At 40.7% G+C, this 25,691-nt stretch overlaps 1 protein-coding gene across 3 annotated transcripts in view; it reads right to left on the bottom strand.

Annotated features, from left to right (window-relative positions):
• Positions 1 to 25,691, bottom strand: part of dennd5a (DENN/MADD domain containing 5A) — a 225,811-nt gene that overhangs the window by 179,661 nt on the left and 20,459 nt on the right. The window lies entirely within an intron of this gene.

The following is a 25,691-nucleotide window of genomic DNA, read 5'->3' as shown; positions in this document are numbered from 1 at the left end:
ATTTGCTCATGATGCATATAATAAGAGAAAAAGAAATTAGTACATTAATATAAATCATGTGCACAGAAGATACCGGCCAAATACAAATACTAAAATGGACACTTTACTGAAAAGTAAGTAGCGTAGTTTTCCATAACTGGTATAACATTTCCCATTTTACCAGACCTACTTGTAACATAATACAACAAACTGTCACGATTCTTTTAACAAACTCAGTTTTAAAACCATTTTTGAAGTGATTAATAAGAACTTTGAATTTGCTCACGTACATGAACAAACACTTTGCTGATTTTTTTAAACTGATTCAAAATCATTTATTTGGAATTTCAAAATTTCTCAATTTCTCAATCTACTTGCATCTTATCTAGGACTAAACATAAATACAACTTACGGAAGTTTTAACAACTTGAAACATAGAAATAAGTTCCTTAGGGTAGTGTCCTAGGCCCAACCATCTTCAGCTGCTTCATCAATTGCCTTCCCTCCATCATAAGGTCAGTGGGGATGTTCGCCAATGATTCCACAATGTTCAGCAACATTAGTGACTCCTTAGACACTGAAGCAGTCCATGTTCACGTGCAACAGGATCTGGACAATATCAAGGCCTGGGTTGACAAGTAGCAGTGACATTTGCACCACACAAATGCCAGGCTATGACCATCACCGATAAGAGACAATCTAACCGTTACCCCTTGATATTCAATGGTGTTATCATCACTGGATCCCCTACTATCAACATCCTGAGGGTTACCATTGACCAGGAACTCAAGTGGACTCACCACATTAACAGAGTAGCTACAAGAGCAGACCAGAAGCTGGGAATACTGTGGCAAGTAACTCACCTCCTGACTCCTCAAAGCCTGCCCACCATCTACAAGGTTCAAGTCAGGAGTGTGATGGAATATTCCCCACTTGCCTGGATGAGTGCAGCCCCAACAATACTAAAGAAGCTTGACACCATCTAGGACAAAGCAGCCCAATTGATTGGCACCACACCCACAAGCATTCATTCCCTCCACCACCGACACGCAGTAGCAGCAGTGTGTACTTATCTACAAGATGCACTGCAGAAATTCACCAATGATCCTCAGACAGCATCTTCCAAACCCACGACTACTTCCATGTAGAAGGACAAGGGCAGCAGTTATATGGGAACACCGCCACCTCCATGTTCCCCTCCAAGTCACTCACTATCCAAACTTGGAAACGTATCACCGTTCCTTCACCATTGCTGAGTCAAAATCCTGGAATTCCCTCCCTAAAAGCATTGTGGGGCAACCCACAGTTGGAGGACTGCAGCAGTTCAAGAAGGCAGCTCACCATCACCTTCTGAAGGGCAACTAGGGACGGGCAAGAAATGCTGGCCAGCCAGCGATGCCCACATCAGGCAAGTGAATTTAAAAAATGACTCCAGTGACCATTCATCATAACTGAAGATAACTGTGAAAGGGGAAAGGGTAAGATTTGTGTTAATCATGTGGTCCGGTGAGTCAACAGAGCACATGAAGGTGGGGCCAAGAGAAAGGGAGAAAATAAAAGAGGGATAGACAAACAGAGAGATTGCTGATGAGTAGCTGAGAGAGAGAAAAATGCTAGGGAGGGTGTTAACAAGAAGTGTAAATGGTTGAAAATGGGTTGACTGTCGTGGGAGCAATCTGTACAAGAGAGCACCTAGGGATGTGGAGGAAGGGTTACAAACATGACGCTGAAATTGTTAAACTCCATGTCGATTCCTGAAGGCTGTAAGGCACTGAGACAGGAGATGAGGTGCTTTATTTCTCCAGTTTGCATTGAGCCTCACTGGAGCACTGCAGCCGGCCTGTGACAGAAACTTTGACATGGGAGCATGGTAGTGTGTTGAACTGGCAAGCAATTGGAAGCTTGGGGTCATTCTTTACAGAGAAAGCATTGGCTTTCGGCAAAGCAAGTCAGCCAGTAGATTAGATTGAATGAAGTGCAGGCAAAACACTGCTACATTTGGAAGGCGTACCTGCAGGTTAGAATAGTGAGGAGGGTGACAGTAAATGGGCAAGTGTTACATCCTCTGCAACTGCAAGGGAAAATGCTGGGAGTATGGGGAGGTGTTGGGAGTGGAACAGATTTGGATCAATGCCCAAAAAGGAAAGTCCTGTATGGAAGGCTGTCAAGGAAGGGCAATTTATGGCATCCACTGGAAGCGGTGTAAATGGCAGCTTATGATTCTTTGCATATGGAGACTATTGGAGTGAAAAGAGAATAACAGGGGCAGCCAATAGTTGTGATGGGAGGGGAGGAAAGAGCTGAGAGCAGAAGTACAGGAACTCAGTCAGATAAAGCTAAGGGACCTGTAAACCACAGTGGTGGTGAATCCTTGGTTGAGGAAAAAGGCAGACATTTCTGAGATACCCATCCAGAAGTTCGCATTAACAGAACAGATGTAAAGGAGGCACAGAAATTGGGATAAAGGCATCGAGTTCTTAAAGGAAGCAGGGTATGAGAATTTATAGCCAAGGTAACGGAGTCGGTGGTTTTGTAATGGATTTTGGTGGTCAGCTTATCCCCAGAAATAGAAACGGAGATGTTGAGGAAGGAAACACAAGAGTCAAAGATGCATTAAGTGAAAGTGAGAGCAGAGTGGAAATAAAAAGCAAAATTGATAACCCTTTCCAGTTTCGGACAAGAGGGGGAAGCAGCACCAATTAAAGGCAAAGGTAAAGCCAACTTAATCATACCAGACCAAAAAGGTTACTGTCTCATTAGAACAGACAACTGATGGTGATTTAAACGGAGGGTCACCACTCTAAGAAAGGGGAGACGTTGCAAAGGAAAATGCTTCAAGGTAACCCGAGCTGGTGCAAGAAGTAATCCTACACTGCTGGCATCAATCACAAACAGGCCATCCAGCCAACTGAGCTAACTGACTCCTGATTATCTCATCAACATACTAGAGAAAGAATTGTGGGGACTGGAACAAGAAATGCATAACCCAAAAAGAGACAGGCATAACTCAGGCCCATGCAAGCATTCATGGCCAGCCTTTGATCTGAAGAAAATGAGTAGATTTTAAGACAAAGTTATTCAAAGTTTCACTGAGGAGCATCCAATCCAGGATTGGCTTCTTGTGTCTATGTTGTGTCTTCCTATTGGCACTCTTTGTGGGGTGATGGTTGGTTTGACATGCTGACCCATAAACAGATTATAGTGCTTCACAGTATATTATTTTGCAATAACAATGTACACTTATGTTTTTCCCACGTGCATTCCACCAATCATTTTGGGTGTTTCCCATTTTACATTGAAGGGTGTAACATGCTTGAAAATAGGCTGCCTTTACATCTCAAATGGCTGGCTGGGTTAGATGAGCTGACTTTGATGTTGCTAGCGATCTTGGATTTCCTGGTCATTTTTTAACAAGCCAGTCCCCATGGTCCTAGTATTGGATCCAATGACCTCATTGGAAGTATCCAATTCTGCAATTTTAATGTGTTTCCCAGAGTTCTGGAGTGGAATCAATGAGATCAGAATGTTGTAATCTGATGTTTTAAGTTTGCTTGGTCTCCATTTCTGCAAGCTGAGATTTGCAGTTCACCAACTCAAAATTTCTTTAATGGATTATCACTCAGTCAGTTCTTGGGCATAGGTTTGAGATGGAAGTTCAGCTTTGTATCACAGTCAGCATTGGGCATGATTCTAATATGCAGGATATCCTTGAGTTACACTCGCGTACTAAGATGTCATCTATCAGGTGCCAATAAGCCAGAAGAATGTAAGAAATGTGGTATTGAAGTGAAAGTAGTGAATGTTGGAGAAACACAACACAATAACATTTTCTAAAGAAGGGTCTAGACCCAAAACGGCAGCTTTCCTGCTCCTCTGATGCTGCTTGGCCTACAGTGTTCATCCAGCTCTACACCTTGTTATCTCACATTAACTATACCTCATCTTTCACCTGGGCACCCTGCAGCCATCAGATTCAACAGTAAATTTAATAATTTCAGAACGTAATCACCCTCCTCCATGTTGGTTTATCTCCCCCAACAACCTAGAGGTACGATCAGACAAAAAAAATTCAATGCCAAGTAACACAACAGTTTAGCAGAGGGGTTGACAAAAATCTAGGATTGGAAGATTTCAAAAGGGTAAAGGGAAGAGCGATGAGACTTTGAAAGATTATTCCAGAGAACAATGGTGATTCAAAAATATTGTATTACTGAGACACGGCTACAGAAAAATCAGGATTAGGAATTAAAAATTGCATTGGTCTACAGTATTCCTGTTTTCTTAAATCAACATATAAAGTGAGGTGCAATGGGGGTGATATATATCATATGGGAAGTGGAAAGAAGGAACCCGGAATAATTTTCTTTGCATAAATATCAAAAATCAGTCAATTCATCCTTGCACATGCTGTGAAATGTCATGAAGGTCTGCAATAGGGTTCCATTGCCACATTAGAATGCACAGATGACTAGTTACTACTAAGATGTGAGGAATGCACTATCACACTGATCCTACTACTTCATGGGTCACAACAAAATTTAAAATTATAGTACCCAAATCTTGGCTGGATACAAATGCTTTCTTTATATTAGACTTAGAATGAAAATATCCATTTAATTATTGAAGAAATTAAAATATCAATTACAAAATCATCAATTTATTACACAACAAAATCCATACAACAAAGATGTATAATTAGTTAACACACACAATTTGTAGTGAGAAAATGTAAATGTTGGCCCTCTAAGCAGCCTAAAACACATAATAAACATGCTCATCTGGTAAAGGAAAAAGAAATTTCCCGCATAAATCCACTTTCGTAAGATGACTTGTTGACATGGGTAGTTATTCTTTAAAGGGAAAAAGGATAAGACAAAGGAGGTTTTGAAGTGTTGATCTGGTGACCTTAAGCATATAGTCAAGTTAATAATCATGCAAAATTTTATCTGGGGTCTTGGGAGACAAAACATGCTCAAGTTTTTTTAAAATTCTTCTTGAGATATGGGTTTGCTGGCTGGACCAGCAGTTATTGTTTATCCTCAAATGCCTTTGAGAAGGTAGCAATCAACTGGCTTCTTGAACTTCTTTTGATATTTGGGATAGGTACAGACATAATAAAGGACTTTGAACCAGCAATAATGGAACAATGACCAGTTTCAAGTCAGCATGGTGAGTGGCTTGAAGTTGAACTTGCAATGGTGATGTTCCAAAGTATCTTCTGCCCTTGTCTTTTTAGGTGTTTGTAGCCATGCATTTGGAAGGTGATGTTGCAGGAGCTTTGGGGAATTTCTACAATGCACGTTTCAGGTTGCACATAATGCTGTTACTGAACATTGGTTGTAGAGGAAGTCAGTGTTTGTAGGTTATGGTGCCAATCAAGTGGGCTTGCTTTGTGCTTGATATCGATCAAATCCTTTCAAACTGAATCAACCCTCCATACCACAAAACTGTTTAAATAAGACAGCCATAAAACTCAAGCAGCTGACCGTTGAGAAGTGAGTCCAAATGTCTGAAGTCACATATTTCCAAAAAGCCTTGGTGATAAAAAAAATCTATTTACATCAGCCTTTCAGTGACTTTTTAAAAAACAAATCCAGGTATGTACAAAATATTTGAAATGGATCAAATTTTTCCACAATGTGTTGCTATGCGTAGGAAACGACCATTTTCAATAACAAAGAGAGATCAACGATGACAAGATGTATCTTATTGGGATGATTTATCAATTCCATGGTACCTTTATTTTTCTTAACTATTGGCTGTGGAAGAGGCACAATTCTGATTTTCTACAAAAGAATCAGTGGTTTGAGAGAAAGTAAAAAAGATAGCAAAACTTGACAGGTAAAGTCAGTTTTCCCCTATATAGGGGTAAACTAACGTAGGAGAGTAAAAATTGATATTGCACTAGCATGGCATATAGTTCCAGACTACAAGTAGATACTGCTCTCTGCAACTAAGGGCACAAATTCCAAAGGCTGAGCCCGATGCCAGGTTTAAGACTAACTTATTGAGGCTGGACAGGATCTTGCAATAGGAAGGACCCATTTGTCATGGTCCATGGTAGTACCAACAACATGATGGAACTAAAAGTGGTTCTGGTCGGGTTATGAGCAACCCAAGTGCTAAATTAAAAAGCAGAAGAACAGGGTAATAATATCTGGATTACTATCCAAATCTCAAGTAAATTGGGATAGGGTAGAGAAATCAGAGAGTTAAATGTATGGCGGAAAGATTGTTTGGGAGAAAACCATTTTAGGTTCATAGTCCGCTGGAACTATTACTAAAAAAAGAGCAAATTGTACTGGTGGATCATTTCATTGTCATATGTGTAATAGTATTGCTGAACAGGATGTTAGAAACTATCTGTAAATCAAGACATAACTGAGATTTGTAAGAAAGAGACTGCAAGAAGAGACGAGGCAACATTAATCTTCACGTAGATTGGATAAGTCAAAATGGCAAAAGCTAGCCTCAAAAATTAATTCATATAGAGTGCATTCAGGACAGTTACACAGATCAGCAAATTCTGAAACCAGTCAAGGAACAAGCCATCTTAGGCAATATAACTTAGTAAGACCGGATTACAGATCTCAGAGTAAAGGATCCTCCAAGTGAGGGTGACCATAACATAACAGAATTTCACATTCAGTTTGAAGTTGAAAAACTAGAACTCGATGACTCTCTATGACACTATGGCTCTATGGCAGAAACTAGTGTTTTAAAGTTAAATAAAGGCAATTCCAAGTGTACAAGGTCACAGTTTTCTACAGTGGAAAATGCAATAAAAACTAGGATGGGAATTAAGCAGTAACTGCATAAATGTTCAGCAGGGACTGAATCAGCCCTTGCCCAAATGCATAAAGTCCTGGACTCTCTGCAACTTTAAAGTCGTGGCTTGGGCTGATGAGTGGGAAGTAACATTCATGCCAAACAGGTGCCAAGCAATGACCATTTCCAACAAGACAGAACCTAACTATCACCCATGACATTCAATGCTACTATCATTACAGAACTCCCCCCACTATCAACATCCCTGATGGTTCCTATTGATTAGAAACTGAACTGGGCTAGTCATATAAATACCATGGCTATAAGAACAGATCATAGACTAGAAATCTTGCATTAAGCACCTCACTCACCTCCTGACTCCCTAAAGCTTGTTCACCATTTACAAGGCACAAGTCAAGAGTGTGATAGAATACTCCCAACTTACCTGGATGAGCATAACTCCAAAAACATTCAAAAGCTTGACAACACCCAGGACAAAGCAGCCCACTTGAATGAACCACATCCACAAACATTCACTCCTTCCATGACAAACCTTAAAAGCAGCTCTGTATTATTTCTGAGATGCCTTTCAGAAATTCACCAAGCCTCCTGCAACAGCACCTTCCAAATTTATGACTACTACCTTCTAGAAGGACAAGGGCAGAAGACATGTGGTAACACCACTACCTGCAAGTTCCACTACAAAACACACAATCTAGACTTAGAAATATATCATCACTCCTTCAGTGTCACTGGGTCGAAATCCTGGAACCCCCTCCCCATCAGCATTTTGGGTCTACCTACCCAATGGACTACAGCAGTTCAAGGTTGCAGCTCACCACCACTTTCTTAAGAATAACTAGGGAATGGCAATTAATGCCGGCTAAGCCAGTAATGGCCATATCACATGAAAGAATTAAAGAACATAATCCATAATTCCCTAGATTCTGGAAAGATCCCAGCAATTTCGAAACTTGCAAATGTATAACTATTCAAGAAAGGATACAGTAAGAAAGCATGAAAATAAACACCAATTAATCTAACACCAGTCATTTAGAAATTGCTGCAATCCATTATGACGGGAATTTAGTGGCTAGAAAAGTATAACAAATCAAGCAGATGCAGTTGCAAAGATAAATTGTGAAAAATTGTGAAATAGTGTTTGACCAATTTATTAGAATGTTTCAGGATGCAACAAGTAGAGTAGATAAAAAAAGAATAATACGGTAGGTGCAATGTATTTAAATCTCTAATGCGCCAAATAAAAATTCTGTTACACAAGAGTTCATGGTATTGGGGGTGATACATTAACATATATACAGAATTGGCTAATTAATGAGAGTTGGTAAAATGAGTCTTTATGAGATTGGCAAATTGTAAGTAGTGGGGTGCCAAACGGTCAGTGCAGAAGCCTCAACTATTCTGATCTATACTCGTGGCTTGAAGGAATCAATCATATTTTAGCCAAATATGTTCATGGTACAAAGATAGACATGAAAGCAAGTTTCAAGGAGAATACAGATGAATTTGAAAAGAAATATTAATTGAGTTAGCAAAATATTGAAAAATGGAGTATAATGTGAAAATTAGAAAATCAGGGAGCGATGGCAGAGTAGCAGTAATGTCACTGGACTAGAAATCCAGAGACTAATATTCTCGGGCTAGCTGAGTTACAGCAAATGATAGGAAAGTATTTCATTTCAAATTCCACTCTTTGGATCTTAAAAATTGCCCTTTCCTTTTGCTCAAAATTCCCACACTAACATTCGTGAATAAAACAGAAATAATTATGGCGTCAATCAAGGCAAATAAAATTTTTCAATTCAAAAACACCTTCTCAAACTCCATCAATGTCAATATAAATTCTCTGACGCATAGCACATTAACAGCAAGCTGCGGCATGAAGCTGTTCTTAAATTCAAACTCAGAAAAGGGCCTTCTATTATATCCCAATTTCCCACATCAGATATTCTTGCAAATACTAAATAACATTGCCAGTTCATATCAAATCAATAAAAAGTTTTGGCCAAATACCAAGCAGAAAATTTGGGTAAGACCATCCAATTTCATATCCAATGCAGTGTTCCTTTTGTAAGGGACGTTTAGTACAGAAATGAAAGAGTCAGCAATGCATCTGGCTTCCTCCAGAAATCAATTACTTCCAAATTGCTGTGAACTGCATGGATGCTGGAAATCTGAAGAGTAATAAAGGGCTGGAAATACTCAGCAGATTCTCCTGATATCTGTATAAAATACTGGTTAACATTTCAAGCCTGTGGCCTTCATCAAAACTTGAAAATCTTAAGAAATGTAATTGGTTTTCAGCATAGGGTGTCCTGGCAAAGAACTATGATCAGGTGAAAGAAGAATTGAATGACAAAAAAAGTTATTTTATCATTGATGAAATAAGAAATAAAATGAAAAGATATACCTTAGGAGCACTATTAGCCACCAACAATAAGGGAAGAATTGAATCATGTAAAGAAAAGGAAACAAAATGGGCATTGAGACTATGGCCTAAAACTGTTGAACTCACTGAGTGCTGAAGACTGAAGTGCTATTTCTCAAACTTGCAGTGCACTTCAACAGAGCACTGCAGTACTACAAGAGTAGAAACATCAGCATGTGGCCAAGTGAAGTATTAAAACAACAGGCTACCTTAAGTTCAAAGTCAGACTCACAGTCAGAATAGAGGTGTGCCACAAAGCTGCCATCCAATCTGCTTTTGGTCTCTCCAAGTGTAGAGGAGATCACATTGACAGCAGTGAAAATAATAAACAAAAATGACAGAAGTACAAATAAGCCTTGGTTATGAGGAGAAAAGATGCAAGTGTTATACTTCCTGCATGAAGTTTATGATCCTTATCATCCAAAGAAACAGAGGATTTTTGTTAAAGGGTCAGCTGAATTGAAGAATGAAACTAAACTTTTTAAGAGATAGAGCAAAATGGTCAGGATTACACTTGAAGAGACAAATGGCATTTTGCACGGACCTTAGGTTGAGGTGAGAAGAGCAACCTGAAGAATGGTGAATGCTGAGGAGTTACCTGTAATCATGGATGGATCTAAAACAGAATTCCATTACATTTTTAACTTTTCCCAGTTATGGTGAAACATCATAGGCTTGAACTGTTGACTTTGTTTCTTTCCAAAGATGCACTATAATCTGCTGAACATTTCCATCATTTTCAATTTTTTAAAACTAAAAATTGAAAATATTCCATGACACAGCCACCACTGCTTGTTGGAGCAAAGAGAATTTGAAAGTCATCTTCATCCCAGCGTTACCTGGGAGACCTCAAATATCAAAATGATGCTGTCTAGTTCTAGCTTCTTCCACAAGAGGTAATATCCTTTCAGCACCTCGCCCTGTTAAGCCCCCTCAGAATCTTAAGTTTTCAATAAGATCATCCATCATTCTTCTAAACTCTAATACAGGTCAAACATGTCCAACTTTCCCCATTAGACAGAGTCTTCTTTTCAACATAGTTAGCTTTCTTTAAATGTCTTCTAATGCAAGTTAACGTCCACCTGGAAGGTGAATAAAACTGTACATATTATGATAGCTGTGGTTTCAATACATTTATAATGAAATGTCTGTGCTTTTATATTCCTTCCCCTTGCAGTAAAAGGCTAATGTTCTGTTTCCTTTCCTAATTACTGATTGTATTTGCATGCTGACTTTTGTGCTTTATGTTGATGAAGTTCCTTTATACCACAGCATTTCATATTTTGCTTTTCATTCTTCCTACCAAAGCATATACCCTCACCTTATCCTATATAGAGCTCCAACTGGCAATTTTCTGCCCACTCATAACCTATCCATATTCTTTTGTAAACTGTTTGTGCCCCGTTCACTGTTTACTTTCTCACCTATCTTTGATTCTTTGGCAAATATAGCTACAAAACAGTTGGCATATTCATCCAAGCCATTAATGCAGAACATTAATAGTTGAGCCACAAAGACTTATCTCTGTGGCACTCCAATTGTTATGGCTTCTCAACCTGAACATTTATCCTGACTCACTGTTGCAATCAGTGATAAGTTCGCTCAGTTCGCAACTGAAGAAACTTGCTGCTTCATAAAGGATTGATCTGGATATTCCATTGCCAGAGAGTCATTAGAGCATTGCAAACTGGAATACTGCATCAGGACCATGAAGAAGTTCAGACGCTGCTGACTCCATAAGAACTGTTCAGGAAACTGAGGATTCCAATGGACCATTCCCTTGTATCTTGAGCCCTCTGAAAGAATTAAATAATGACAGAGCGTTCCAATTCAGTTAAGTTAATAGCTACTCAGGAAATGTTAGCCACTTTAAAAACTAGTCTAACTCATGGGTAATTTTTAAGCTGACCAACCCAACTCTTTACATCGCCTCAGAGTTCGGACAACTATTTCCCTGACCAAATCCTCCACCCACCAGCCAGAAACCAACACACGCCCTCTCCTCATCAGACTCAACACTGCCAGCCCACAAACAATTGCAATGGACCCAATAATCCTGCTTAACTATATCCAAAATCCTTCTAGCACCAACCTGACTCCCACTTACCACCCCTCCCACCATGATGCCCAACTGCCAAATGCAACATTGCTGTCAATGCAACTCTTTTAAAAAAATGATTAGAAACAGAGTTGACAAGCACGGAATATAATATTTGAAAGATGAGCTCCAACCAGTGGCAGTACTGTGCACAAAGGTAATACAGGAGCTAACATAAATCAGAAACTTCATAATTAGGTTTGGTGGAGTTGGTATGTATGAAAACTGTTTAAATCTCCTTGAATGGTTCATTTTGTTACGTAGAGTAGAAAGAAATCATATCCATCCCTGCTAGGTGGTATAAAGAAAATTAATTTCAGCTTGGGTGGCACTTGGATGCTAAAATTAACTTACACGAAACTGACTGGGTAAAGGTCTAATGTTCATTTTCCAGTTAAAGCCCAAATATCATTATTTTATGGTGAAAACGGGATCAGATCACTGCTTTCAGCGGAGTTTATTTCTGCAAAAAGAAATCCCCTAGGTTAAAAATAAACTCAAAATGATAAATCATAATAACTCATTTATCCCTGAGGAAGGGAAGTGCTGTCAAAGTGTAATAACGTGCACATTTAAATTCAAAGGATGCAGCGCTCAACTGACAGTACTGGTATGCCATTCAAAAGCAGGGGCATCACTACCAAGTCCAATATACTGCTACTTCAGTGTAGCACAATAGAAATTTACACATCAGGAGTTGGAACTGACAAAAGGCAGTATTATTTGGATGTTGTTTATTGGGGCTAGTATTGCTTAATGGTAAAATTTTAGTTGCATGCTATGATCCAATTTAACTCAATAATAACCAAAAATAAACATTTTATAAGCAAAATAATTACAAATCCCTAGATACAACCTCCCAACATTCTTAATAAACATCCTGAATACCTGAATATTTGTGGCCATTTGAAGAAATGAGCACTGCTACAATGTTTCATACTATAAGTGACCACATGTTCCAAAAGTGGAACATGAGGGAATTACTCAATCTTTAACTGCAGCTATCCAAATCAGACCAACATCTACATACTGAACTTTTGTCCTGGGAAATCCATTCCTGTTAGCAATACAACCATTCATAGTGTGTCAGCTAAAGCTGTTAAAAGGCTGTAATCACATTGAACTGTAGCTGCAAGTACAACCATACAAGTAGCAAGAACAGCAATGCATTATGTGCTTTATGTGCTTTAAGATACTGAAAAGTTACATTCCTGAAATAAATAATAAAAGCAATTGTGCTTATGAAATTATTCAATCACTGTAAATCCCTAGCTACGATGTTTTCACAAAGTAGCATAAACATCCACACTACAAAATAACAAATCCTCTGGCTTACCCTTACTATGTCATGGGAGATATAGTAGCAATAAATGGGGAGCTCTACAACATACAGGAATGCCATGTTAACTTTCTTCTATCTCTTCTGGGCGCTATGTATAAGGTGGCAAGATTTAAGGCCCTAAAAGAAAACCTGAATCATACAAGAGATCTCTCAACTCCTAAGACGTGGATCTCTAAGTGGCATTAAGTGCCATGGTGCCACTTTTACTGTACCTTTAGACAAAAAGATAAAGAATTCTGAGCACAGCAGCTAGAAGGTACAGCTTCAGAACCCGTTCCCTCTCTAAACTCTTCAATAAAGTACAAACATTTGACACCCATGCCCAATATCCTCCTTAACTACCTTCTTATAATCCAAAAATAATATTTCACCCAAGACAAAACATGGAACAATAGGGCACAAAAGTAAAAACATGACAAAATGCAGAAAACAAAAGGGAAAAAAACTGGGGAAAACCAAAAACAAGATGAAGATGAAAGGAGGAATGTAAATTCACATTGCACCTTGGACATTGAGGCATTCTGGCAATGTGTTTTTTTTTAAATCAAGGAATTATTTTGAAGTACAATCACAACAGTAAGAACACACACAATGCAATGAGATGCAAGACCACTGGATGTTGACTGACAAATGACTGTTTTCCAAATAGCAAGAAAACTCCCTACACTTCTTCACAAGGAAGCCCAAGATCTTTGATTTAACAGTTCATCTGAGAGGTAACCACTGACATGCTGTGTTTCCAGACTTCACCTCAGCATTAATCTAGATCAGCAATGTAAGCTTGCTGTGCTTCTTGAACTACTAATTCTGACTTCAAAGGAAGAGCATAAATGCTGAGCTGAGTTGACAGCTGTGAGGCAAAAGAACCAGAATACTCGATACACAGAACACACATTATAAACTTCAACTCGTCTTGAGCGATGCCACAGGAGATAAACATTTCTACAAAATTAAAATAAACTGTATCTATCTCAAATTACAGAACATAAAGGAAATTCTTAGTCTGCATTATTTTTTAATCAATTGACACAAACACTGAATGTATCCTGTAGTGTTGAATCAGCATAGGCTCTACCTCACAGGATCTGCTTTCATTGAGTGAGCTTTCAAACTAGAAATCAGATCAGGGCAGAGGAAATCCTGCCAGACACCACAAGGGCAATTAAGGCTTCCATTTATTAATAGAACAATTGAAACTCAACTATGGATCAATTCCTAAATGGTCCTTAAAAATGAATTAGAAGCGTGATGAACATTTCAGTCAATAAGAACCACAAGATTCCCAAAGATCAATAGGCAGAAAAATAAATTTAGGACTGAACATTGCTTTTAAAAAAAGTCACCTAATTTAGATACAGGATGATGACTGCGATCATGAAACTGTATCTCTGCACAGGTCAACCCACTTCAGGGAACATAGAGAGATAATTAAAGAGAAGAAAGTATACACAGTAAGAACTGCTCCCCGCTTTCTAAAATGGAAAATTCAATGCCAGAATTCAACATGTGTATTTACATTTGGACATGGGAATCAGGAGAAGTAGGTCATTCAGCCCTTCAAGCTTTTCTACCAATCAATAGGATCATGGTGATCCTGGTGGTGTTAAGAACTTGGCATTCCTATCTACCTCTAATAACTTAGCTTCTTGTTAGGCAAGAAGATCAATTTTCTGCCATAAAAGTATTCAGTGACCCACACTCCATCACCTTCTGAGCGAGAGTTCCAAAAATGCACAACCTTCAAAATATTTCTCTTTGCCTCTGTTCTAAAAGTGAAGAGGAGCTGTGTTTTAAAATACGGCCTTCTAGTTCTAAATTCACCCAAAAGAGGAAATGCTTTTCACATTTGTCAAGTCCATTCAGGATCTCACATGTTTCAACCATAATAGGTGGGGGACCAGCATTCTGGCAGGGAGGTTTGCCACTGCAACACAGGTGTGTTTAAACTAAGCAGTGGGGGGGGGGGGGGGGGGGGGGGGGGCAAACTGGAAATTTAAGAATGAAGTTAAAGGGAAAGTGAGAATAAGAGAAGTTAAGAAAGACAACAGAATCAACGGAGCAGAAAACTCAAGAAGAGATCGTACAGTATGGCCAAGTGACATAGGGATTGATAGGAAGGGTGAGGGGAGAAACAAATTAAAAATATTATATACGAATGCACGAAGCATAAGAAATAAGGTAGATGAGCTTGAGGCTCAGTTGGAAATTGGCAAGTATGATGTTGTGGGGATAACTGAGACGTGGCTTCAAGTGGACAGGGCCTGGGAAATGAACATTCAAGGTTATACGTGCTATCGAAAGGACAGACTGATGGGCAGAGGGGGTGGGGTGGCCCTGTTGGTGAGGAATGATATTCAGTCCCTTGCGAGGGGGGACATAGAATCAGGAGATGTAGAGTCAGTATGGATAGAGCTGAGAAATTCTATGGGTAGAAAGACCCTAATAGGAGTTATCTACAGGCCCCCAAACAGTAGTCAGGATGTAGGGTGCAAGTTGAATCAAGAGTTGAAATTGGCCTATCGCAAAGGTATCACTACAGTTGTTATGGGAGATTTCAACATGCAGATAGACTGGGAGAATCAGGATGGTACTGGACCCCAAGAAAGGGAGTTTTTGGAGTGCCTCCGAGATGGATTCTTAGAACAGCTTGTACTGGAGCCTACCAGGGAGGAGGCAATTCTGGATCTGGTGGTGTGCAACGAACTGGATTTGATCAGGGACCTCAAAGTATAAGGAGCCATTAGGAGGTAGTGATCACAATATGCTAAGTTTTAATCTGCAGTTTGAGAGGGAGAAGGGAGAATCAGAAGTGTCAGTATTGCAGTTGAATAAAGGGAACTATGGAGCTATGAGGGAGGAGCTGGCCAAAGTTCAATGGTTCAATATCCTAGCAGGGATGACAGTGGAACAACAATGGCAGGTATTTCTGGATATAATGCAGAAGGTGCAGGATCAGTTCATTACAAAGGAGGAAGAAAGATCCTAAGGGGAGGCAGGGGTGGCCGTAGCTGATGAGGGAAGTTAAGGACTGTATAAAGATAAAAGAGAAGTATAACATAGCAAAGATGAGCGGGAAGCCGGAGGACTGGGAAGCTTTTAAAAAGCAACAGCGGATATCTAAAAAGGCAATACACAGAGAAAAAATGAAGTATGAAGGAAAACTGACCAAAATATCAAGGAGGATAGTAAAAGCTTTTTTAGGTATGTAAAAAGAAAAAAAATGGTTAGGACTAAAATTGGGCCCTTGAAGTTAGAAACGGGTGAATTTATTATGGGGAACAAGGAAATGGCAGAAGGGTTGAATAGGTACTTTGGATCTGTCTTCACTAGGGAAGACACAAGCAATCTCCCGGATGCAACAGTGGCTGAAGGACCTAGGGTAATGGACGAACTAAAGGGAATTTATTTTAGGCAGGAAATGGTGTTGGATAGACTGTTAGGTCTGAAGGCCGATAAGTCCCCAGGACTTGATGGTCTGCATCCCAGGGTACTTAAGGAGGTGGCTCTGGAAATCATGGACGCATTGGTAATCATTTTCCAAGGTTCTATAGATTCAGGATCAGTTCCTACAGACTGGAGGGTGGCTAATGTTGTCCCACTTTTCAAGAAAGGAGGGAGAGAGAAAACAGGAAATTATAGACCAGTTGGCCTGACATCAGTGGTGGGAAAGATGTTGGAGTCAATTATAAAAGATGAAATTACAACTCATTTGGATAGGAGTAACAGGATAGGTCAGAGTCAGCATGGATTTACAAAGGGGAAATTGTGCTTGACTAATCTTCTGGAATTTTTTGAGAATGTATCGATGAAGATGGATGAGGGAGAACCAGTGGATGTAGTGTACCTGGACTTTCAGAAAGCCTTTGATAAAGTCCCGCATAGGAGATTGGTGAACAAAATTAGGGCGCATGGTACTGGGGGCAAAATACTGACTTGGATTGAAAATTGGCTGGCTGACAGGAAGCAAAGAGTAGTGATAAACGGGTCCCTTTCGGAATGGCAGGCAGTGACCAGTGGGGTAGCATTAGGTTCGGTGCTGGGACCGCAACTGTTTACGATATACATTAATGATATAGACAAAGGCATTGAAAGTAATATTAGCAAATTTGCTGATGACACAAAGCTGGGTGGCAGTGTGAAATGTAAGGAGGATGTTATAAGAATACTGGGTGACTTGGACAGGCTAGGCGAGTGGATGGATGCATGGCAGATGCAGTTTAATGTGGATAAATGTGTGGTTATCCACTTTGGCGGCAAGAACAGGAAGGCAGATTACTATCTCAATGGAGTCAAGTTAGGTAAAGGGGAAGTACAATGAGGTCTAGGTGTTCTTGTACATCATTCAATGAAAGCATGCATGCAGGTACAGCAGGTAGTGAAGAAACTAATAGCATGCTGGCCTTCGTAACAAGAGGAATTGAGTATAGGAGCAAAGAGGTCCTTCTGCAGCTGTACAGGGCCCTGGTGAGACCGCACCTGGAATATTGTGTCCAGTTTTGGTCTCCAAATTTGAGGAAGGACATTCTTGCTATTGAGGAAGTGCAGCGTAGGTTCACGAGGTCAATTCCCAGAATGGCGGGACTATCCTATGTTGAAAGATTGGAGCGACTGGGCTTGTATACACTTGAGTTTAGAAGGATGAGAGGGCATCTGATTGAGACGTATAAGATTATTAAGGGATTGGACACTCTGGAGGCAGGAAGCAAGTTTCCGCTGATGGAGGAGTCCAGAACCAGGGGACACATTTTAAAAATAAGGGGTAGGCCATTTAGAACAGAATTGAGGAAAAACTTCTTCACCCAGAGAGTGGTGGACATTTGGAATGCTCTGCCCCAGAAGGCAGTGGAGGCCAAGTCTCCGGATACTTTCAAGAAAGAGATGGATAGAGCTCTTAGAGATAGTGGAATCAAGGGTTATGGGGATAAGACAGGAACAGGATACTGATTGTGGATGATCAGCCATGATCATAATGAATGGTGGTGCTGGCTTGAAGGGGCGAATGGCCTACTCCTGCACCTATTGTCTACTGTCTATTGTCTAACCAAGTCACCCCATTGTCTTCTGAACTCCAGTGGAAACAAGCAGAGTCCACTGAACCCTTCCACATAAAACAACCCATTCATTCCAGATATCAATCCAGTAAACCTCCTCCAAATGCCTCAAATGCATTTGCATCCTCCTTTAAATAAGGAGACCAAAACTGCACAAAGTATTCAAGATAAAGTCTCACTGTGTAACATCGAGTAAAACTGAAGCAAAACATCCTTATCTTTATGTACAATTCGTTCCATAATAACAGCTTTCCATTAGCCCTCTCACATACTAGTTACACCTACATACTGATTATTTGTGACCTTTACACTAGAATACAAAAAATCCTTTTGCACCTCCGAATCTTGCAGTCATCCTCTACTCAAGTAGTACTCAGCATTTTTATTCTTCCTGCCAAAGTGTTTTGCCCGCTCAGTCAAGCTATCCATATCAGTCTGTATTCTCCTTGTCCTCTTGATAACAGTTTGCTACCAAAGTTTATCATCTGCAAATCTGTATAGCATGCTTTCACTTCCCTCAAAGTCATTGATGTGAATTGTAACAAACCAAGGCCCCAGCATATACCCCATGTGACACCAGTCATCACATTCTATCAAATCAGAAAAATGTCAATTCATGCATATTTAGTTTTCAGTCAGCCAACCAATCTTCTCTCCACAGTAATAGTTTAACATAAACTAATTGACCAGAAACTCAACTGGACTTACCACATAAACATAGTGGCGACAAGACCAGGTCAGAGGCTAGGAATACTGTGGTGAGTAACTCACCTCTTGACTCCCCAAAGCCTGCCCACCATCTACAACGCATGAGTCAAGTGTTTGATGGAATATTCCCCACTTGCCTGGACAGTGCAGCTCCAATTGCACTTCAGAAGCTTGACACCATCCGGGACAAAGCAGCCTGCTTGATTGGCACTAAAATCAACAAGCATCCACCCCCTTCACCACTGACACCCAGTGGTAGCAGTATGTATTATCTACAAGATGCACTGCAGAAATTCACCAAAGATCCTCAGACAGCTCTTTCCAAACCCAAGGCCACTTCTTTCTTAAAGGACAAGGGCAGCTGATATATGGAACACCACCACCTTCAAGGTCCCCCTCAAGCCACTCACTATCCAGGATTGGAAGTATGGTCGCTGTTCCTAAATGCTGGAATTGCCTCTCAAATTGCATTGAGAGTCAACCAACTGCAGGTGAACTGCAGCAGTTCAAGACAACAGTTCACCACCACCTTCTCAAAGATTATTAGGAATGGGCAATAAATGCTGGCTGGCCAGCGATACCCACATATCACAAATGAATAAATAAAAGAAAGACCTCATTGCTTTGCAAAATAACCACTGATTGGGCATCTTGTCCAGTGCCTTTTGAAATTCCAAGTACATTACGTCTCTAGGCTCTCCTATACCCACAATTGAAATTGTTCCTTCAAAGAACTCCAAGTAATGAGTAAAACAAGATTTCCCTTTCACAAAACTATGCTAAGTCTTCCTGATAAGCTTTTCAAGTGACCACCTTTACAACATAGCAGGTGTTCATCCCTCAATAACAATCAGTAAATCTCACTGCACAAATGGAGACAATTTGACCACATACCTGTGTTTCCCAATTTTAACAATGCCCAGACTATTTAACTTAAGCAATTTATTTCATCAATCAATAATATTATGCCATCATTTCCATAAAAGTAACATGTTCAACTCTGACCAACTTACAGGGTTGGATTTCCCCATTTATTGGTGAAGAGCTTCACAGGAGTTGGACTATTAGGTCCCACACTGATTTTTTCTCATGCAATCTTATGCTCTTAAGCTCATTAATTAAGCATCCACCTTTTCGGTGCCTATCTTAGAGAATAATGCAGTTGGAAAGATGGAAGCATTTCCCACTGTTGTTTGATTGCAACATTCATGCTGCTGGCACCACATTTAAACTCCACAGCACTTCAGACACTGAAAGCCGGAAAGTGCCCCTCACAGTCTGCTGCTTAACATTCTTACTGAGGACATGGCCCAAAAAAGAAAGCTCACACTGCATTTTGTCACCATTGCCCTGGGAGTGTTGTTGCACAGTGTGTTGGAAAGAAGGGCCACATTTTTTTCCGCCAAAGGAGGTGATATCACCAGGCACTGCCAGCTTGCACCGAGATAGTGGCCCAGGTCAGTGCAACATCCCGAGTAAAAGTCAGTGCAAAGCAGTGCGGAAAGAAGGTTAATAACGTTCTGTGTTTTGCAAGGTAAATGTCATCATTTTCTCTCACACTTACTGGGCCATCGCTTAGTCAAACTCTGCCGTTGTACACATCTCTCACCAGGGGTCACTGACTGCAATTCTTAGTATTGCAAACAGCATCAGGCACCTCATCATTCCAAACTATAAGCCTTCCTGCCCAATGCTCTTCCAATTCAGTGACTGGGACACCATGCCATCTTTCCTGCTTCTGCATCACCCATTATAGCCCTCCCATCCATTTCACACAAACCGTACTCTCACTGCAGGATAAAGAAAATGACTCATAACCGGGCCAAGAGGGTGAAGATCAGTACAGCAGGGTTAGGGGTGGCAAGCATAAGGCTCTTCCAACAGTATGAGGTGAAAACACATTGCTCGGCTAAGAAGACCACAGACGTTCATGTGGGGTGCAGAGATCTCAATGGGTAATCAACACTTTGAGCTTTATTCTGCTCTGCTGCCACCTCTCTCCCATTAATGCTTGTACAAATTCATTCTTAATCAGCATAAGTTTAAATTCCCTTTACACAACTAATTTCCCTCTGTTCTTTCGTGCAGGTATTGGTGATACCAGTGAACGTTCGAAAAGAAGAGGCCAGCACCACTGACCTTCACCTCCACTTCTAAGGAGGAAACCACTCATGATGAACCACAATGTGGCTGACTGCAGCAAAGGCTTAACCTTTAAAATGGACAATAATGAAACACAAGCAATGTGCAGGGATTGGCCAAGAAACTAGACTGCACATATCCATGATACTCCTGCCTAAAGTGAGGCCATGGAATCAATGATAGTTCCACACATCTGTGGAGGCAAAGTTTCATTCTGGCAGGCTTTCAAGAGAGCACATTGTCATTCATACTAGGAGTTACAGAATGGGAAGTTCAAATGTTCACTCTCTTTCTTAGCGCATTAGGCTACTCAGAGAAACTACACGGAGCACTGCCTCTCTCAGGTTAAACGCAACAGCATACTCAAATATCTTAGTGTAATGTAGCAATCTACACAAACTTTAAAAAAAAAATCAAATGCTTACCAATGATGGAAGGTTGAAAAGGAGATGCATCAGGATTACTCCAAATTGCTGCCTATAATGATAGCACAGCATGAGGTGAATATATGCTGTCTGAAGCCTACCTAAAGCTACTTAATCTCAGCGTTGTGCAATGTTAGTACCTTGTGTCACTGACTGCTGCCTTCTCCCTGACAGCGAGTAGGAGCTGTAAATTTTAGATACTTGAAGTTCACTCGAAGGTACCATACATACAATCATATAGCTAAACAACAACAACTCAACAACAGCTCCACTTATGAAGGGAACAGCACACCACAATAACATGGCACACTCTTTCTGGGTTTGACTGCAACCCCCATCAGAACAGTTCAGGCATTGGAATCTCATCTTAAAGAAGCCTTTGATTTGTTCCAATGCCCCTGGTAGATGCATGGATAGAAATGTACCTCTGTACTATGTGAGAAGGAGGGTTTTGAAAAGGTGTCATGAGCCATATTTGGTTGGGGAGGGGTGTAGCCACATCACCCAGTATCCATTCTGTATTGTCCAAGGAGTTTGAAAAAAGACAGGACCTTGTAGGTTCTCTCATGTGTATGCATAATAGCATTTCCCTGGATATTCAAGGCACGCCTCGAAAATCTGGGAATGATAGTCAAGATAATCTAAATCATGATAGTGTGGAAGCTGTTCCTGTTGACAAACTTGGCTGGTTGGTAATAAAGTCCTCTTAAAGCAACATTAATACAATCTAAAGAATCCTGCACCTGGGGGGAAACCACCAATGCTTGGTGTATTCTATGCCAAAGTTGCTCAATTCCCCTCATTTTTGGAATATTATGTTCGGTTCTGGTCACCTCATTATACGGGGGATGTGAAAGCTTTAGTGAGAGGAAATTTATCAGGATGCTGCTTGGACTGGATGGCAGGTCTCATGAAGAATGGTTGAGGGAGTTAGGGCTTTTCTCATTGGAGTGAAGAAGGATGACTTGATGGAGCTGTACAAGATGATGAGAGGCACAGACAGTGTGGATACCCAGAGACTTTTTCGCACGGCAGAAATGAATATTGCGAGGGGGCATAATTTTAAGGTGATTGGAGGAAGATATGGGGAGATGTCAGAGGTAGGTTCTTTACACAGAGAGTGGTGGGCGCAAGCAATGTGCTGCCGGCGGTGGTTGTGGAATCAGATACATTTGGGATATTTAAGCGACTCTTGGATAGTCACAGGGATGATAGTAAAATGTAGGGTATGCAGGGTAGTTTGATCTTAGAGTAGGATAACAGATTGGCACAACATCATAGGCCAAAGCGCCTGTACTGTGCTGTGCTGTTCTGTATTGTATGAAAAGATAATTTGTAACTTGCTTCACAGATCTCCACATGCTTCGTGGAATGAGAATGTGGCATAAAAGTTCAGTGCAAATGTAACTTTGACAATGATTGCGATGGGATAACCACCCATTTGTTCTAAGCACAAGTTCTGCTCAGTTAATGATACAGTTCAGTGACAAAAGCTTGGGACATCTTTCAGCTTGACTTGCACTAGAATTTCAAGAGCTGTAGAAAAATGACAGCAAGATTAAGAGATTCATTGTTTGGTTGTTCTACTTTGTGCTTTTGGAGGCACTTCGCTTGCAACTTCTCCCTCTGGAGGCTGTACAGAAGCAACAGAAGGTTGCTGCTCTGGTTGGGCTTAATGACAATGTTGTAATTACACTCTCCTTCACGACTGTCATCACAGTTGAACCAAGGCCACCAGAAATCCTCCAACTGTGGGGTACACCTCGGATGTGCAAAACATTAATCTATGGTGAATGTTGAAATAGAACATCACAACAGTAAGAGTAAGCCTCAGTTCTCACTCTCCTTATAAGGCATTATGTCACACTCTGACATAGTGTTCTTCACAAGTGGACAGACATCATGACTGAACAGGCAGCTCTGAGCTCTGCATTCTGATGTAGGACTATCTTGCAGAACCAATGTGGTAACATTACTTTGGCAAAGTGGAATTCAGGCACATATCCACCATGCCAGCAAGCCCTGCTAAAAATTGCCACTCTTAAACATCATAAACCATGTCCTCATTAACTTACTGGACAGCTCCCAAACAATATCTTGCAGTATCAGGTGTAGAAAGTAATGCAGAAATGACAAAATCAGGTGAGACTCAAGTCGCATATATATTAGCTCATTCATCAGGATGTAATGGCCTCATAAGCAGACAATAGATGCAAACCATGGAATAGCTACGATAATTTTCATCACAACTTTTAATATTCCTTCTTGCAAAAAAGAATAATCTGTCAGATGGATGGCATTACTAAATCAGTGGATGTACAATAAATGCAATTTCCCTGGCAAAGTCCCATTTTCAAAGAATTATACTTGGCCACGAAGACCAAAAGCATTATCTTACTCCAGCCATTGTGCATTCGGTGGCAGCCAATTTCTGTTGTTATTCTACAGGTGACTTAAAATTGAAGTTGGAAAGGTTTCAGTTTCAAATTCTTGGGACTTCCAGTTCTACATATGAATACAACCCCCATCTACCATGTTTCCATTTGTGTTGCTTTTCCTGCAACCCCAATGACCATGCAGCCTCCCTTCCATTTCCATAATGTCCCCAGTTTACCCTCTGAACCTCTGGTTTTGAACCTTGCCATACGCTTGTTGGACATACTGTCTGCCAACTTTGAGGTCACAGTGATTGTGACTTGTGAAGATGACTAGTCCCATAGCTTCCTTACCCCTGCTATGTGCTTTGAAATCCCAAACTCCTGTTTTGATTTGCCCCTTTTCACTGTAAACATTCCCTCAGCAACCCAGTCCAGGGTTGCCCTATGCCCAGTCACGACCTTCTCACTTTATCCAGCACTCTACAAGCTGCACCCTGACCATTAACATCCAAACCCTGGGTCTGACCAAAGTACACAGTTAATAGTAGGACCCGGAACAGTGCTGATGTACACAGGGATCTTGGGGTTCAAGTCCATAGCTTCCTGAAAGTGGCCGTACAAGTAGCTAGGGTGGTGAAGAAGATGTATACATGCTTGCCTTTATTGGTTGGGGAATTGAGTACAAGAGTCAGGATGTCGTGTTGCAGCTTTATAAAACTTTAGTTAGGCCAAACTTGAGTACTGCATTCAATTCTGGTTGCCACATTACAGGAAGGATGTGGAGGCTATGGAGAGGGCGCAGAAGACATGTACCAGGATGCTGCCTGGATTAGAGGGTATGAACTATAAGGAGAGGCTAGAAAAACTCGGATTGTTTTCTCTGGAGTGGCGTACTTTGAGGGAAAGAGTTGATGGAAGTCTATAAAATTATGAGATGCATCGACTGGGCTGATGGTCAGAATCCTTTTCCCCCAGAGTTGAAATGTCTAAAACCAGGGAGCATGCATTTAAAGTAAGAGGGGGAAAGTTCAAAGGAGATGTGAGAGGCAATTTTTTTTTAAACACAGAGGGTGGCAGGAGTGTGGAGCCTGCTACCAGGGTGGTGGTGGAGGCAGATCTGATAGGGGTGTTTAAGAGACTTTCAGATAAGCACATGAATATGCAAGGAATGCAGGGATATGGACCAACAGCAGGCAAAAGGGATTAATTTAATTGGGCATAATGTTTGGCACAACACAGGCCAGTTTCTGTGCTGTACAGTTTTATGTCCTACGGCCCTTCCCAAGGTTGACTTGTGAAGACAGCCCCTACTTAGCATAACATAGCCCCCGATACTGATTCATGCAAAACAACTATTTGACCTATCTGTAATTCTTGGTCTGGTCTGTAATTCCTTGCAGTATTGCCCATGGCCCAATCCCCAAACTCTGGTAGATATAGCACCTGATTGAAGGAGGCCAATGCCGTGGGCTGAAATTAGACGAACCCCTCAAATGTGGCAGTACTCACTGATTGAGCATAAACCCCTTGTGCCCACTAAGGAATAGTTCTTTTTGACTTTCAGACATAGTCATTTGGTGGAATTGCATACAGTCTTGTTTGCTGTGTCAGTTCCTGGTACATGCTTCATGTGAGACTTGATGCCATATTATAATGTATCCTTTCCATTCACTATTCAGTGCTCTGAATCATGGCAATCATGAAAAATAATATAAGGTAGAGGCTGCCAGCCCTCAGATAAATGCAAAATGAGTGAGAGCTAGGAAAATATGCTAAGAGCTAGTAGATGAATCAAGTGCAGATATGTAAGATGAGTGTAGTCCAAAGAGAGATCAGCTTTTTGGTCTTCTGTGGCTATTATAATTTTACTCCCCATTGATGGTTGTATTGCAGAGGTATTGAGATTCCACTAGTCTTTAAATGTAATAGTGACAGTGAGAGGTATTTTAAGAATTCCCAGGCTGATTATCTGCCCAATGGGCCCTATCATGAAAGCATTTTCTGTGGCCAACAAGTTCTGGCATGGGATTTGAACCTGGAACTTCTGGCCCAGGGATAGAAAGACTACCACGAAACCACAAGATCACCTGAAGGATTCCAATACTGTTGAAAATAAAAAAGATGTGCCTCCACCAAGTTTTATCTAATATTACTTTCAAGATGATACAGACTGCATCTGTAATATTGTGAGCAATGCTGGACCCCGTATCTAAGGAAGGATGTGCTGGCTTGGAGGGGGTCCAGAGTAGGTTCACAAGAATGATCCCCAGGATGAAGGGCTTGTTGCACGAGGAGCAGCTGAGAATTTTGCATCAGTGCTCAATTGAGTTTAGAAGGATGAGGGGGGAGCT

The sequence above is a fragment of the Stegostoma tigrinum genome, chromosome 17 (genome assembly GCF_030684315.1).
Source record: "Stegostoma tigrinum isolate sSteTig4 chromosome 17, sSteTig4.hap1, whole genome shotgun sequence".
NCBI lineage: Eukaryota > Metazoa > Chordata > Chondrichthyes > Orectolobiformes > Stegostomatidae > Stegostoma > Stegostoma tigrinum.
This window is presented reverse-complemented; position numbering and strand designations above follow the sequence as displayed.